Here is a 14,494-nt window from a genome sequence, read left to right as displayed (position 1 = left end):
TATGATGGTTGATGACTTAGAGGGTTGGGATAGGGAAGGTGGGAGGGAGTCATGGGAGGGAGGGATATATGTATAAACACAGCTGATTCACTTTGGTGTATAGCAAAACCTGGCACAACAGTGTAAAGCAATTATATTCCAATAAAGAGATTTTTAAAAAAAAGATGCAAAAGGTGAGACGTGGCACCCAACAGCAAAGGAATGCAAATTATTTTCAATGGCACAGGAATCATTTACTAAAACTGACCATATTACTGCAGGATAAAGAAAGCCTTGCAAACAAATACTGGTCACTGAAATCATTCAGAGTATAAACCTTAATCACTGTGGGATTAAGTTAAAAATCAATAAGCAAAAGATAACTAGAAAATACCTAATCTCCAAAAATTAAATAATAACTTTCTAAATCTACAGGTGAAAAAGGACATCACAATGAGAATTAGGAAACATTTTGAACTGAATATTAAAGATAAGAAATTTCCACACTTGTAAGATATAACTATATCAATACTTAGGAAATTTATATCTTTCATGCATATATCAGAAAAGGCTGAAAATCAATGGCTTAAGCTTCCACCTAAAGAAACTAGAAAAAAGTAAGTCAAACCCAAAGAAAGTAGAAGAAATAATAAAGGTATGAGCAGAAACCAATGACCAGGAAAAAAATGGACAACAGAAAAAAATACAAAGCGAAAAGTTGGTTCTTTAAAAAAAATAATAACATTGATAGCTTTAGTTAATCAAGGGAAACAAGACAGGACACAAATTTACAACACCAAAAATGATGCTCTGAAAGATAATGAGCCTATCATGAAAATGTCACACCAACTTAACTGATACTTTAAATGAGAAAATTACCTGAAAAACATCACTTTCCAAAACTGACATACAATATGAAAGAGAAAATTATAAATAGTCCTATTTTTGTTAAAATTTAATTATTAAAAACCCTCCCACGAGGAAAACTTATAGGAATGGCTTCACTGCACAAGCTCTTCCACAAAATGGAAAACAAAAACAAACTTTGCAGCTTGCTTGATGAAACCAGTGTAACATTTATACCAAAACCTGTCCAGCACATTACAAGAAAAGAAAAATATAGGAAAGTCTCTTAAAAATCCTAAGCAAACTAATGGCAAGTAAAACCTAGGATTGCATAAAAAGTATAATATTTCATGATTTATTTGAGTAATGCAAGGGTGAGTAAGATCACAATCTATTAGTTTTTCCTATTAACCAAAAAAGGGGGAAAACGGATCATCTTGATAGATGCAGAAAAAGCATTTGATAAACCCTTTCGGGATAAAAACTCTTTAAAAAAACCACAAATAAGCGAACTTCCTTAATTTCACAAAAAGTGTCTTAAAACACACATCCACACCCCTACAGTAAGAGTTCCAGGTGAGATGAGAAAAGAAAGACCACTATCAGCACTTTCACTCAACACTGCACTTGAAGTTCCAGCCAGTACCTTAAAGCAGGAAAGGTATAAGAATTGGAAAAGAATATCATTCCCAGATAACACACGACTGTGTACAAACTAACAGAATTAACAAGGAATTTCACACAGGTTGCTGTTAACCTATAAAAGTCTTATATAACAAAGTTAACATAAAAATCTATTGTATATGTTAGCAACAATTAGAAAATAGAAAATTTAAAAGATACCATTGATAATATTTATTTAAAATATTTATTTATTTATTTTGGCTGCACTGGGTCTTAGTTGAGGCACGTGGACTTCTTAGTTGCAGCATGCATGTGGGATATAGTTCCCTGACCGGGGATCAAACCCAGGCCCCCTGCATTGGGAGCATGGGGTCTTACCCACTGGACCATCAGGGAATTCCCTATAATTTAGAACTCCACTTTTCCTAGAAATAAATCTAATGAAAGATGCTCACAGACTCTACACTGAAAACTACAAAATAGCACTGAGAGAAAAGTAAAAAGAAATATGCCATGGCTCATGAAATGTAAAATAAATCTTATAAAGAATTCTCCCCAGATTGATATGTAAATTCAATGCAATCACTATCAAAATCCCAGTAGTGCTTTTTGTGGAAATTGACAGATGAATTCTAAAATTTATATGGATATGCAAAAGCATTCTTGAAGAATAAAGCTAAAGGACTATAAGTACATCAGGACAAGTATAAAATATCAAGACTTAAAATATAGCTATTGAAATTAACAAAGAGTGGTACTGGTGAAAAAAATTAGAGAAACTGATCAATGGAAGAAAACAGAAACAGATGCACACATATTTAGCCAGCTCATTTAGGACAAATAATAAAATGCAGTACAGAAAGGATGGTCTTTATGGTCCTGGGTCAAATGGATAGTCATATAGAAAAATAAATTCTTGACTCCTATTATCTCACATCAATGATCAATTCTGTATATACTTCAGATATAAATATGAAAGTAAAGCAATAAAGCTTAGGTGGAGGGGCAGGGAATGGGAGAATATCTTTACAACTCTGGGGCAGGCAAATATTTCTTAAGCAGGACATGGCAAAAAAGACATTTGCAATACAGGGATCTGATACAGGGCTTATATCCAGAGTATATAGAGAATTTCTACAAATCATTATAAAAAATGTAGGAAACTGAACAGAAAGAATAGACAAAGACTTAAATGGTGCGTAAAAAGTGAAAAAAAAAAAGATATTCAAAAGGTCAACAAACATATGAAAAGGTATTCAACTTCATTAGTCATCTGACAAATATGTTAAGACAACAAGATAACTACTACTCACACAACAGGATGGCTAAAATTAAAAAAGACAACACATGTTGCCAGATTGTAGAAATGAATCTCTAAAATTACACTGAGGGGCTTCCTAGGTGGCGCAGTGGTTGGGAATCCGCCTGCCAATGCAGAGGACATGAGTTCAATCCCTGCTCCAGGAAGATCCCACATGCTGCGGAACAACTAAGCCCGTGCGCCAAAAAAAAAAAAAAAAAAAAAAAAAATTACACTGATAGTGAAAGTATAAATTAGCCTAGCCACTTTGGAAAACTGTTTGTGATATCTATTAAAGCTGAACAATTGAATACCTTGAAACCCATCAATTCCACTCCTGGGTATACAGCCAAAAGCATACATTCATATGTTCTTCAAAATATGTGTACAAGATTGTTGATAGATGGGCTCTAGATATAAATATAAAAATAAAGCAATAAAGCACTTGTGATTGTTAAAAACTGAAAACTATCCAAATATTTGTAAGTAACAGAATGGATAAACTGTGGTACGTTGATATAATGAAATATTATACAGCAATGAGAATGAACAACCTATCACAACATACAACATGGATGAATCTCATAAAGTTAAGCCAGAAAAGCCAAACATGCTGTATAATTCCATTCACAGAAAGTTTTAAACAGGTAAAACTAACTTAAGATTTAAGAAGTCAGAAAAGCAAAGGTATAAGTGACAAAATTTTGAAGAATTATGGATGACATCGAGGTTTGTAGTTTAGAAAACAGACAAGTCAATGATAAAGGGGATTCATGTAAGAGACAATAAGAAGCTGGGTTTTTGGACAATTTAAGACTTTGGGGGTGGGGGAGGAAGTGGAATTATCAACATATTCAAGAAGACCATAAAAATATACACATTTATTATAGCTTTACAGAAATATACACACAGAAAAGTGATACAATGAGATGAGTGTTATTTATTAGCTTCCTATGAGCCCCATCATGCAGAGAACCCTATTACTATTCCAGTAAGTGCTTACTAAGAGGGAACAAAAATCTCTAGCAGTTACTGCAAGTATGCTTGCCACTGATTCCAGCAAGCGACAAGAGACTTCTTCATCCAAGATTTTCAACTCACATAATAGAGGAAGTTTTCTCTGCAAATGCATCTTCAGTATTATACAGAGAATCACTGAAAATTTATAATAATCCACTTCATAGCCAACTTTATAGAAACTTACTTGTTCTATAAGGAGTTACCTAAAATGTGTAACTTTTCCCTGAATAGAAGCAATCTAACAATATCAAGAATAAATATTTTGTAAAGGGTTTCTATATGCCAGGCCTAAGTATTTGTCTACTCTGATTCCCAAAATAACTCTATAAGGAGGGTAATCACTGCCTCTGCCAACGTTACAACGGTTACAGGTGAGTAAACTAAAGTGCAAAAAGGCTACATAATCTGCCCAGGATTATAATGCTAAAATTTGGCAATGCCGGCCGCCTGCCTGGATTCAAGCCTAAACTTATAATAAATTCTTAAAGATGACCTTTCTAGCATGTTAGTAACAGAAACAAACAAACAAAACCCCCAAAACAAGAAGAAAAAAAAAACAACCCCAAAACCCCCCAAAAAACAAAGGGGATTCACACTCTTTTCCAAACTCGTGTGACTGATATATGGCCTTCTATCAATTTTCTAATTTCTAGATGCCTGGATCAGATATTGTATCCAAAATGGAACTTTGAAAACAATACACAGTTCATGCAAGGCAATGAAATGAGCCCACTTATCTGTCTCTTTTATTTCCCAACATACTAATGAGATGAAAAATTTTTGCAAAAGAATGAAGTTGTAACAGGGCTGGAAAATAAGAAAGGATGATGCTGGTGGATCAGAAATTTTGAGAAATTTAAGGCAGATAAATGGGAACAAATCAGCAGAGAAATCAATTAGGGACAAATTAGACAAACTAAAAGAGAAAATCACAACAGACATTTGAGAAAAGGTCCAAAAATGTAAAATAAAACAAAGTAAAATAACCTGATAGAAATGGAGACAATTCAGGGGACAGAATGGTACACTTAAATAAAACAAAAATAAGCTGGTTTGGACAAGTGGTTGGAAAATAAGAATTCTTGTTAATTAAAAATATAAATGATAAAGTAAATCCAATGAGCAAGATAAACAACAAAATGTTTATAATTAATGAAGAATAACAGATAAAGACTACTTTTGAAAACACAAACTAAAAACACAAAGAATATAGGAAAAAATAGAAGTTAGGGGCCTGGAGGTCAGACTGAAGAGATCCAATATTCCAATAGGAGACCCATTAGGTGCTCCTGAAGGGGATTAAAACAGAAATCACAGAGATATATGAAGAGAAAAAAACCCAGAAGACTATTTCCATGATGTAAGGAAGACACAAATTCCCAGTCAGGCCCCACCAAATACCAAGAATGCTTACTGAAAAAAGATCTACACCTAGACACATTCTGGGAAAATTTGAGAGTTCCACCAAAAGAGAAAATCCTAAAACTACGCATGTTATCTACAAAGGAACCAGGCACACTGAAATATGAATGCTGTTAAGATACAAGGAGAAATGCTTTTTAGGTTTTTAAGAAAAAATTTCAACTTAAAATTTCATACTCAAAATTCTTTAGGAACGCAAGCTGAATAAAGGACATTTTCAGACAGCAAATACTTGAAATGTATGCCATTCTATATTGAAAATTACTAAATGAACCCAATGAATTCAAAACTTTTTTGTATGACATGCCTTTATGAGTAAAAAACCATATGCTCTCAGCATATCTATAAGTTAACATATTATTACACTAATATATTTATGTATATCATAAAGCATATCAAAATTAAAATTTAAAATCAGATTAAAAATTAAATAATTTAATTGTTAACATATTCTAACACCCCCCCCCAATTATCTTGTGTAACCCCTTAATGTGGATGCTTCATTTTGAAGACCACAGCTCTAACCAAATGATAAAGAATCGAAGAAAAAAAACCATGGGATTAAAAAGCAATAGAATTGAACAGGTCTTGGAATAGAAGGAAACTAAAAAAAAAACCTAGAATTCACTAGAATTTGACACTTAGAAAATTTTCCATTGGTAAAGTTTTTATGTACATAGGATTATATTTCATTTTCCATGAGGCCATCCTGCTTTGTTTTATAGTAAGTATTTATATAATTACATTATAAATATTTCCAGGTTTAAAATTTTTAGAATTGGTCTGTAAATAAAGCAAAAAAGAAATTACAGTTACAAAACAAAATGCAAACACCTTGATGTAACATTAACAATGGATAATAACTGGGAGATCGAAGGAGTGAGGAGAGAAAAAGACTATCATTCACAGAGGGAGGCAATACTGTCTAGAACTAAAAGCAGGCACAATTTACAGTGGGAAGTGGAACTGGGAGTGGGAATGTGACTTTCTATTCTTTGTCCTCTTATGCAATGTGAATCTCAAAATAATTACGATTTCTATTTTTAAGAAGTATTATAAGCAGGGGGAAAAGCAGTAAATAATACAGTATACCCATTTAGAAAACTGAAATTGGTTACTGACTGCCATAGTCAGCTCACATTAAATACACCTACTGCCTCCATCACCCACTCCCCTTCATTTACTGCCTTTTACCTCTGAGTTTTATGTGCACAGTTGTGTTTTTACCTAAACTATTATCCCCATGAAGGTTTTTGTTTTATTCATTTCTGTAATGCAAAGCCTAGCACAATACTCAAGTGTTTATTTTTTAAAAAGAGGGAGAGGACTAATTAATTAAATGGTCTGAGGAAATTAATGGAATAGCTAACTCAAACCTAGACATGAAAAGAGAAAAGTCACCTTGTAGTTCCGATTACTTAAAGCCAGTTTATCTCAAGTTTACTGAAGTTCACTAAAATGCACATAACATGGAGAGAAAGGCTTCTCTTAGAAACAGCGGTGACTCTCAGGAGAGTGATTTGAATCAGCAGCAGCACATCCAGACACAGGTCCTAGTAAAAATCTTAGGGGGCAGGAACAGGGGGTGATGAAGGATATAGCAATGGAAATATTCGGAACCCTCAAGAAAAAAAAAAAGGCTGGGGTGGGAAGACCATTCCTCCTTCCTGACTATATATATTCCTATATAAGAGGAAAGCCCAAGGAGCTGAGGGGAGTGGGAGGAGGGGGTGGGCACTCAGGAGTCACAGCTGATGATGAAATCATCTAGGGCTAACCCTAACACACAGACAGACAGACAGACACACACATACACACACACGCGGTAGAGCAAATACTTCCATTTACCTTATAGTCTACTTACTGGGACCCTTAATTTTTTCCTACTTTGGCTATTGAGAGGCCTAAGTGAAATAGCAGTTTTACAGTTTGAACTCTCTACCCAAAATCAAAGGTGAATTTTTTTTAAAACTTCGTAATTTGAAGTTTTTGTAAAGCAAAAGCAGGAGACTATGGGTAATTTGATATGGTCCAAACCAAGTAGTCCTCTAGGTGATTACAAATGGTAGACTCACAGGTTTATATTTTTCTGGGGCAGTGATTCTCGAATTTGTGCATTAGAATCACCTGGAAGGCTTGTTAAACCACAATACTGAGCCCCAACCCTAGGGTTAATGATTCAGTGGGTCTGGGTCAGGCCCCAGAACTTGCATTTCAAACGAGTCTCAGCTGGTGCTGGTGCTGATGCTGCTGGTCTAGGGATCTCACACTGAGAACCACACTTCTAGTGTGAGGGTTACACCAGAAAGTTATTAATACCAATAACACAAAAATCTCATCATCCCTGCTGCAGCTCTCCATCTGTCCTCCACTTATGACTAAGTCTTCCATTTTACCTGAGTATTATCCTGAGAGGTAGTTTTCAACTACCTCTTGGGCTAGTTTTCATCTTATTTGTCCCAGGGTCTTATTCCAGTGTTATGGAACCTCTTTTGAAACCTACAGTATCCTCTAATACTGATAGTAAGGAGCTAGTTTTAATTATACACAGACACACATACATGGTAACTTTATTAAAATAGGCAAAATACAGACATTTTAAGACCAACTCTTTCTCTATTTGAAAAATTGTAAAAGGCATTAATACATGTTGGTGAAGATTTGTACACAAGCAGGGATTTAAAGCCTCTGCTTACTGTTGCTTTGTCACTCTAGGCCAAGGCGCTCCCTTAAAACAAAACAAAAACAAAAACACTAAAAGTCAACCCCTGTGTATACACATTGTAACCTCACAAAAATCACTCCATTTCTGTTGCTTTATCGTATTTTTTTAAAAAAAGGATTAAAATTTAAAGTAAAAATCATTTAACATTTTCCTTAACAAAAGATGGAAAAAAGCCCTAGGGTCCATGTATTGAGAGACCTGGATTCTATCCCTAGCCCTTTTTGGTTTCAGACCACAAGCTCTTTTGCACATCACTGAGCTTTTGGTTAAACAAAGCATTCAGGGCAAGAATCACTAAATCCTATCTGGTTCTACCATAAGGTTACACAGTAAGACACACACTGTAGACTAAGATGTACTCGATATCACTACATGATTTCCTTACAGTGCAATGAACTTCTTGGAAAAAAAAAAATCAACTACAGATCACTTCAGAACCTGATTGCTTTTCCTGTAGCATTACATATTAAGGACACTCTGGATCTTTGGCAAGCATTTTAAAAAAATCATCATTTAAAAACAACTAGATTTATGTCATGCTAGTTGCTACAAGTTCAAATTTTTTTATTACTTATGTAATAACTTATATACAAGGCACAATAAGAAAATTATAAGCCTATCTGCATCTACATTAATAGCCATATCCCCTTAAAATATATGAAGCAAATATTTCACTTTTTAAAAGAAGGCTATTTCTAGAGGAGGGTGAAGGAAAAAATAAATAAATAAAAATATAAATGGATGGATGCTATTTCCAGAAATCTTATAAAGACAGTATTGGGATTTTAAAAAATCAGCCTTATTTAAATACTTAGCATGGCAGTTTGTAACTATGGTCATTAAACCTCATGAGGTAAGATTTTAAATTATAGCGATATATAAACTGTGGTGAACCAAAAAAGGGTAAGACCAGCAGTCAGGAGACTACTCACTATGGCCAAGTTGCAAGACCCCCCGTTCTTTTTTTTTTTTTCTTTTTTAACTCATTCATTTGTTACTTTATAGTCTCTCTCTCTCTCATTCACTGACCCGTTAAGAGTATTTAGGGGTTCTCTACTCTGAGCTAAGCCCTGTGGAAACAAGGAAGGGTGGCATTATTTGAACTAGATCTCAGAGGTCCCTTCAGGTAAAATCTTATTCAAGCTCTAATTTATAAATCATAGCAACACACTTTTTATCAAACTCAAGAAGATTAAGTAATCTCAATAAACAAACAACAGATAACCTATCCCTTCTTTAAGCACCAACAGCGTTTTAATCTGTCCATCTTAATTGCCACTTCTGTAAAATGTTTACTAACCAACCACTTATGTTTACTCCCATATCACTCTCTTCAGTAAAATGAATTACTCCTTGGCTACCCAAGCACTTTCATAACCAATATCTCTCATATAGAATTAATCAAATTTATTGTAGTTATTAGTACAATAATCTATAAGGTTTTACTTCACACTTTGGAAACTCTTATACATATTATCTCATTTGATCCTCTAAACAACTCTGCGAAGTAGCTACTTCTATTTTATAGACAGGGAAACTGGAACAGATCTAAGGTCATACAGTTTTTTTAAAATTAATTAATTAATTTTATTGGCTGTGTTGGGTCTTTTTTGCTGTGCACAGGCTTTCTTTTAGTTGTGGTGAGTGGGGGCTACTCTTTGTTGTGGTGCACGGGCTCCTCATTGCCGTGGCTTCTCTTGTTGTGGAGCACAGACTCTAGGCGCATGGGCTTCACTAGTTGCAGCACACAGGCTCAACAGCTGTGGTGCACGGGCTTAGTTGCTCCGAGGCATGTGGGATCTTTCTAGAGCAGGGATTGAACCTGTGTCCCCTGCAGTGGCAGGCGGATTCTTAACCACTGTGCCACCTAGGAAGCCCTAAGGTCATAGTTTTAAAGACAAAACAAAAAGACAAAAAATAACTCAGAAACGGAATCCAGGATTTATCTATTTTTAAACTTTTTGGCTGCACCCCACAGCATTTGGGATCTTAGCACCCCAACCAGGGATTGAACCCGGGCCCCCTAAATTGGAAGCTCGGGAGTCTTAACCACAGGACCACAAGGGAAGTCCCTGAATCCAGGATTTTTAATTGAAAATATTATGTTTTTTTTTTCAATTAATCAAATATGCTGAACTCCTTGAGATTATATTTTCACCTTTATGTAACCACTGCCTAGTGTATATGATGGCAGATACTAAGCAAAGACATACTGACTAGATTTGAAGTCAACTACTGGAAAGATATTACATATTAGATGGTACATAATTTATTGCCTCTTAAAAAACAAAGTACCAGATATAATTTAGTATTACAGAATGATCCACGGAACACCATCAAGGTTAAGAATCTGGTTTCTGTGCTCGCTTCGGCAGCACATATACTAAAATTGGAACGATACAGAGAAGATTAGCATGGCCCCTGAGCAAGGATGACACGCAAATTCGTGACGCGTTCCATATTTTTTAAGGAAAAAAAAAAAAAAAAACGAAAAAAGAATCTGGTTTCTGATTTTAGACTTAGATGCAGACCCTGAAGCTGTGTAGGCTCTCTGGGCTTCAATTTGTTTGTAAAATGGGAATCATAAATGGTAATTACCTCAACTGATTGATGTTTTGAATGGGAATGTACAGAAGGCATCTAGTATAGTTTCTGGTACATAGAAAGCACTCAATAAATTCTTTTAATGTGTATGAGTATTAATATGAAACTAAAAAATAGAACTAGTTTACAAAACAGTAATAATCTCATGAACTATGAAGAACAGAGTTAAATTGCCTAAATGTGTTTTTGAGGTTTTGTTTCTACTTTTTCAACCTTTATCACTTGGCTCTCCATCAGCTATTACATGAGCTGTGAATGCTGCTGCTCTTACACTGCTTACCTCTAACAGCTTCCATCTCCCTTTTAATGTAAGCAATGTGGAGGTGTAGTTGTAAAAAGATAGACTGACGTCCAAAGTGTCTCTTAGGAATCATGTAACCTTCAAGAGAACTTTCTGGAGTACTGGAAATGATCTATACTTGACTAGGTTGTCATTACATAGGTGAACATATCTGTCAAAACTCACTGAAATGTACACATAAGATGTGCATATGAAAAAACATAAATTAAAAATAAACTTTCTTCCAGGTTTTATAACCCTTGAACAAGTTACTTTCCCTTTTTGGCCCTTAGCTTTCTCATCTTCAGAAACGGAATAGTTTCTGAGAAAGAATATAGTATTAAAGGAGATAAGGTCTGTAAAGTACTTAAAGTAGTTTCTGCACAGTTAGTTGCCAATTCTGAATCCACTTACATTAACCCTAGGCATTTTTCAGATTTACCTGAGTCCTAAAACATTCCTCCAAAATAAAAGCTATATTCTCTCCCTCTCCCTTCTCCTACTCTTCCCCTCATCTCTTTTATTTTAGGAAAATATGAGTAAATATTTGATTAAAGCTTTTGCCTCCATATTTTTTTTAAACAAAATCATAAGAGTCTTTGCCTTCAAATTTCTCATTTAATTACAAAGATGTGAGAATTCCTGGCAGGGGTGGGGGTGGGGTCCAGTGGCTAAGACTCTGTGCTTTAACTGCTGAGGGCCCAGGTTTGATCCCTAGTCGCAATCCCTGGTTGGAGAACTAAGATCCCGCAAGCCATACAGCAAGGCAAAAACAGTTCCTTTCACTAGTTTTCAAATCACTTTATTTTTTTTAAAGGGTCTAAGCAATGTTCTTGGTTCTAGAATTCCAGGACACTAGAACAATTTCACACTCATCTAGCATTTACTAAGCAAACATTTATTAAGAATCTAAATTGATCACATACTAGAGAAACAAAGATAAGGTCAGAGAGGCAAATACCTAACTCAAGTAGAACTGCTAAAATCATATTCTTTTCTTACTCCTGTGAAGGATCTATTGGGTTAGCCAGAAAGTTCCTTTGGTTTTTAAGTAAAAATAAAAGACACATTTTTCAGTTTCATCAAGAACTTTGAACAACGTATTCACCCTTTTGTTCCACTACCTTCTGCTGTTTTTCAGGCAACTTCATAATTCCATCTTTCCAAAATTTTTTTGTCTTTTTGAGTAAAGAACTGTTTCAGGTGCCTTTTGCAGTCTTCCAGGGAATTGAATTTTTTTCCATTGAGAGGATTTTGTGAAGACCGAAATAAATGGAAATCTGAAGGTGCAATGTCTGGTGAATACGGTGGATGAATCAGAACTTCCCAGCCAAGCTGTAACAGTTTTTGCCTGGTCATCAAAGAAACATGTGGTCTTGTGTTATTCTGATGGAAGAATATGTGTTTTCTGTTAACTAACTCTGGATGCTTTTCATCTGAGTGCTGCTTTCTGTTGGTCTAACTGGGAGCAGTACTTTTTGGAATTAATCATTTGGTTTTCTGGAAGGAGCTCTTAATAGAGGACTCCCTTCTGATCCCACCATATACACAACATCACCTTCTTTGGATGAAGACTGGCCTTTGGTGTGGTTGGTGGTGGTTCATTTCACTTGCCTCACAATCTCTTCCGTTCCATATTATTGTACAGTATTCACTTCTCGTTGCCCGTCATGATTTGTTTTACAAATGGAATGTTTTCATTATGTTAAGCAGAGAATGTTAAGTAGAGAATCGCATGTTGAAATATGGTCAAGCAGGTTTTTTTCGCTTAACTTCTGTGGAACCCAAACATCAAAGCGATCAACATAACCAAGCTGCTGCAAATGATTTTCAACATTTGATTTGGGTATTTTGAGTATGTCGGCTATCTTCTGCGTGTTATAACACTGATTGTTCTCAATTAATGTCTCAATTTGATCGCTATCAACTTCAACCGGTATACCCGACCTGGAGCATTGACCAGTGAAAAATCTTCAGCACAAAACTTCGCGAACCACTCACGACATGTTCGATCAGTCACAGCACCTTCTCCATATACTGCACAAATCTTTTTTTGTGTTCCAGTTGCATTTTTACCCTTTTTGAAATAATGAAGCATAATGCCAAAAATGTTGCTTTTTTCTTCCATCTTCAATATTAAAAATGGCTACACAAAAATTCACCAAATTTTTATAAGTTTTTTAAAAAAATACATACTGATATGACAGCTGTAACAATACAATCTAACAAAATTGTCTCAAATGAAGTTAAAGACAACTAAACGCTACTAGAGTCATCTTAAGAAAAAAAAACCAAATGAACTTTATGGCCAGCGCAACAGAAAAAGGAGTTGGAAGCAGTGAAAGAGTTCTTCTGACTCACCACTGTTGCTCCCAGACTACTTTTCCAACCTAACAAAACTGTATGGCAATTGCATGAGTCCATTGTTACAAAATTCTCTTACACTCTTCTCTCTTGCTATCAACTACTAACCTCTCTTCCAGTCTCCATTGTCTTCCTCACTGTTCCTGCCACCACCCTGGATGACTGCACTTCAGTGGACTTCTGGCCTACCAGCAACAAAGTTCTTTTACCTTCTTGAATGATCTCACCTACTTAAAATTTTAGCAATCTTTTTTAGAGATTCTGACTTGGAACTTACTACCTAGGATAGCTTGACCAACTTTGAAAATAAATGTGAATATATTATTTTAATAACAGAACTTATTCCTACTCTATCAATTTAATCCCCCAATAGCTCTTATTAACACTTCACTGAGTCCTTCCCATTCTTCTTAAGTCATTACCCCCTTATGGTTTTACTTCCTTCCTTATCAAACTCAAAACCCACAATGCATCACTTCAAAAACTCTATAGCAGGACTTCCTAGGTGGCGCAGTGGGTAAGAATCCACCTGCCAATGTAGGGGACATGGGTTCGAGCCCTGCCCCAGGAAGATCCCACATGCTGCGAAGCAACTAAGCCTGTGCACCACAACTATTGAGCCTGCACTCTAGAGTCTGTGAGCCACAAGTGTTGAGCCCATGTGCTGCAACTACTGAAGCCCACGTGCCTAGAGCCCATGCTCTGCAACAAGGAAGACCACCGCAATGAGAAGCCCACGCACCACAACAAAGAGTTGCACCAAAACAAAGCCTCTGCTCGCCGCAACGAGAGAAAGCCCATGTGCAGCAATGAAGACCCAACACAGCCAATAAAATAAATAAATCTATAAAAAAATAATAATAGTGATAATTCACTTACATTAAAAAAAAAAAATCCCTCTAGCAAGCATGCTTAACATTTCACTCCTTTGTTCTTTTATCACAATTCTGTAAACCCTCCATTCTGTATCAATCTAACCACCCACTATACTCTCTCTTATTTGGGTTGCTGAGCAATGGTGTAAAAAATCTTTTAAAAAAGCAGAATAGCAGCTTCTGAAGTGTATGCTTTCATGAAATACATACTTCTGTTTTTAATTAATTGATTTCAAAAGGATTTGTTGCAAAATAAAAGTCTTACTAAATGATAAGCTAGAAATTCAGCTCAGTTATACTAGACTCATTTTCAGTGCTCAACAGACACAAGTTGCCAATGGCTACCATAATGAAAAGTGGGCATCATAGAACATTTCCATCATCACACAAGCTTTACTAAACAGTGTTGCTTACTCATTCTATGGCAGGACTGCTCAACCACTATTTCAGCTTAC

The 14,494-nt window shown here is 35.5% G+C and overlaps 1 protein-coding gene and 1 non-coding gene across 3 annotated transcripts in view; one reads left to right on the top strand and one right to left on the bottom strand.

The window, feature by feature from the left end:
• SPOPL (speckle type BTB/POZ protein like) overlaps positions 1-14,494 on the bottom strand; it is a 63,531-nt gene that overhangs the window by 35,533 nt on the left and 13,504 nt on the right. The gene's annotated exons all lie outside the window — the stretch shown is intronic.
• Positions 10,276-10,382, top strand: LOC130859781 (U6 spliceosomal RNA). The gene has a single exon (XR_009055322.1). It is a non-coding gene; the product is annotated as a U6 spliceosomal RNA (small nuclear RNA).

The sequence above is a fragment of the Hippopotamus amphibius genome, chromosome 8 (genome assembly GCF_030028045.1).
Source record: "Hippopotamus amphibius kiboko isolate mHipAmp2 chromosome 8, mHipAmp2.hap2, whole genome shotgun sequence".
Lineage (NCBI taxonomy): Eukaryota > Metazoa > Chordata > Mammalia > Artiodactyla > Hippopotamidae > Hippopotamus > Hippopotamus amphibius.
The sequence above is the reverse complement of the archived record's forward strand: the minus strand, read 5'-3'. Positions and strand labels throughout refer to the sequence as shown.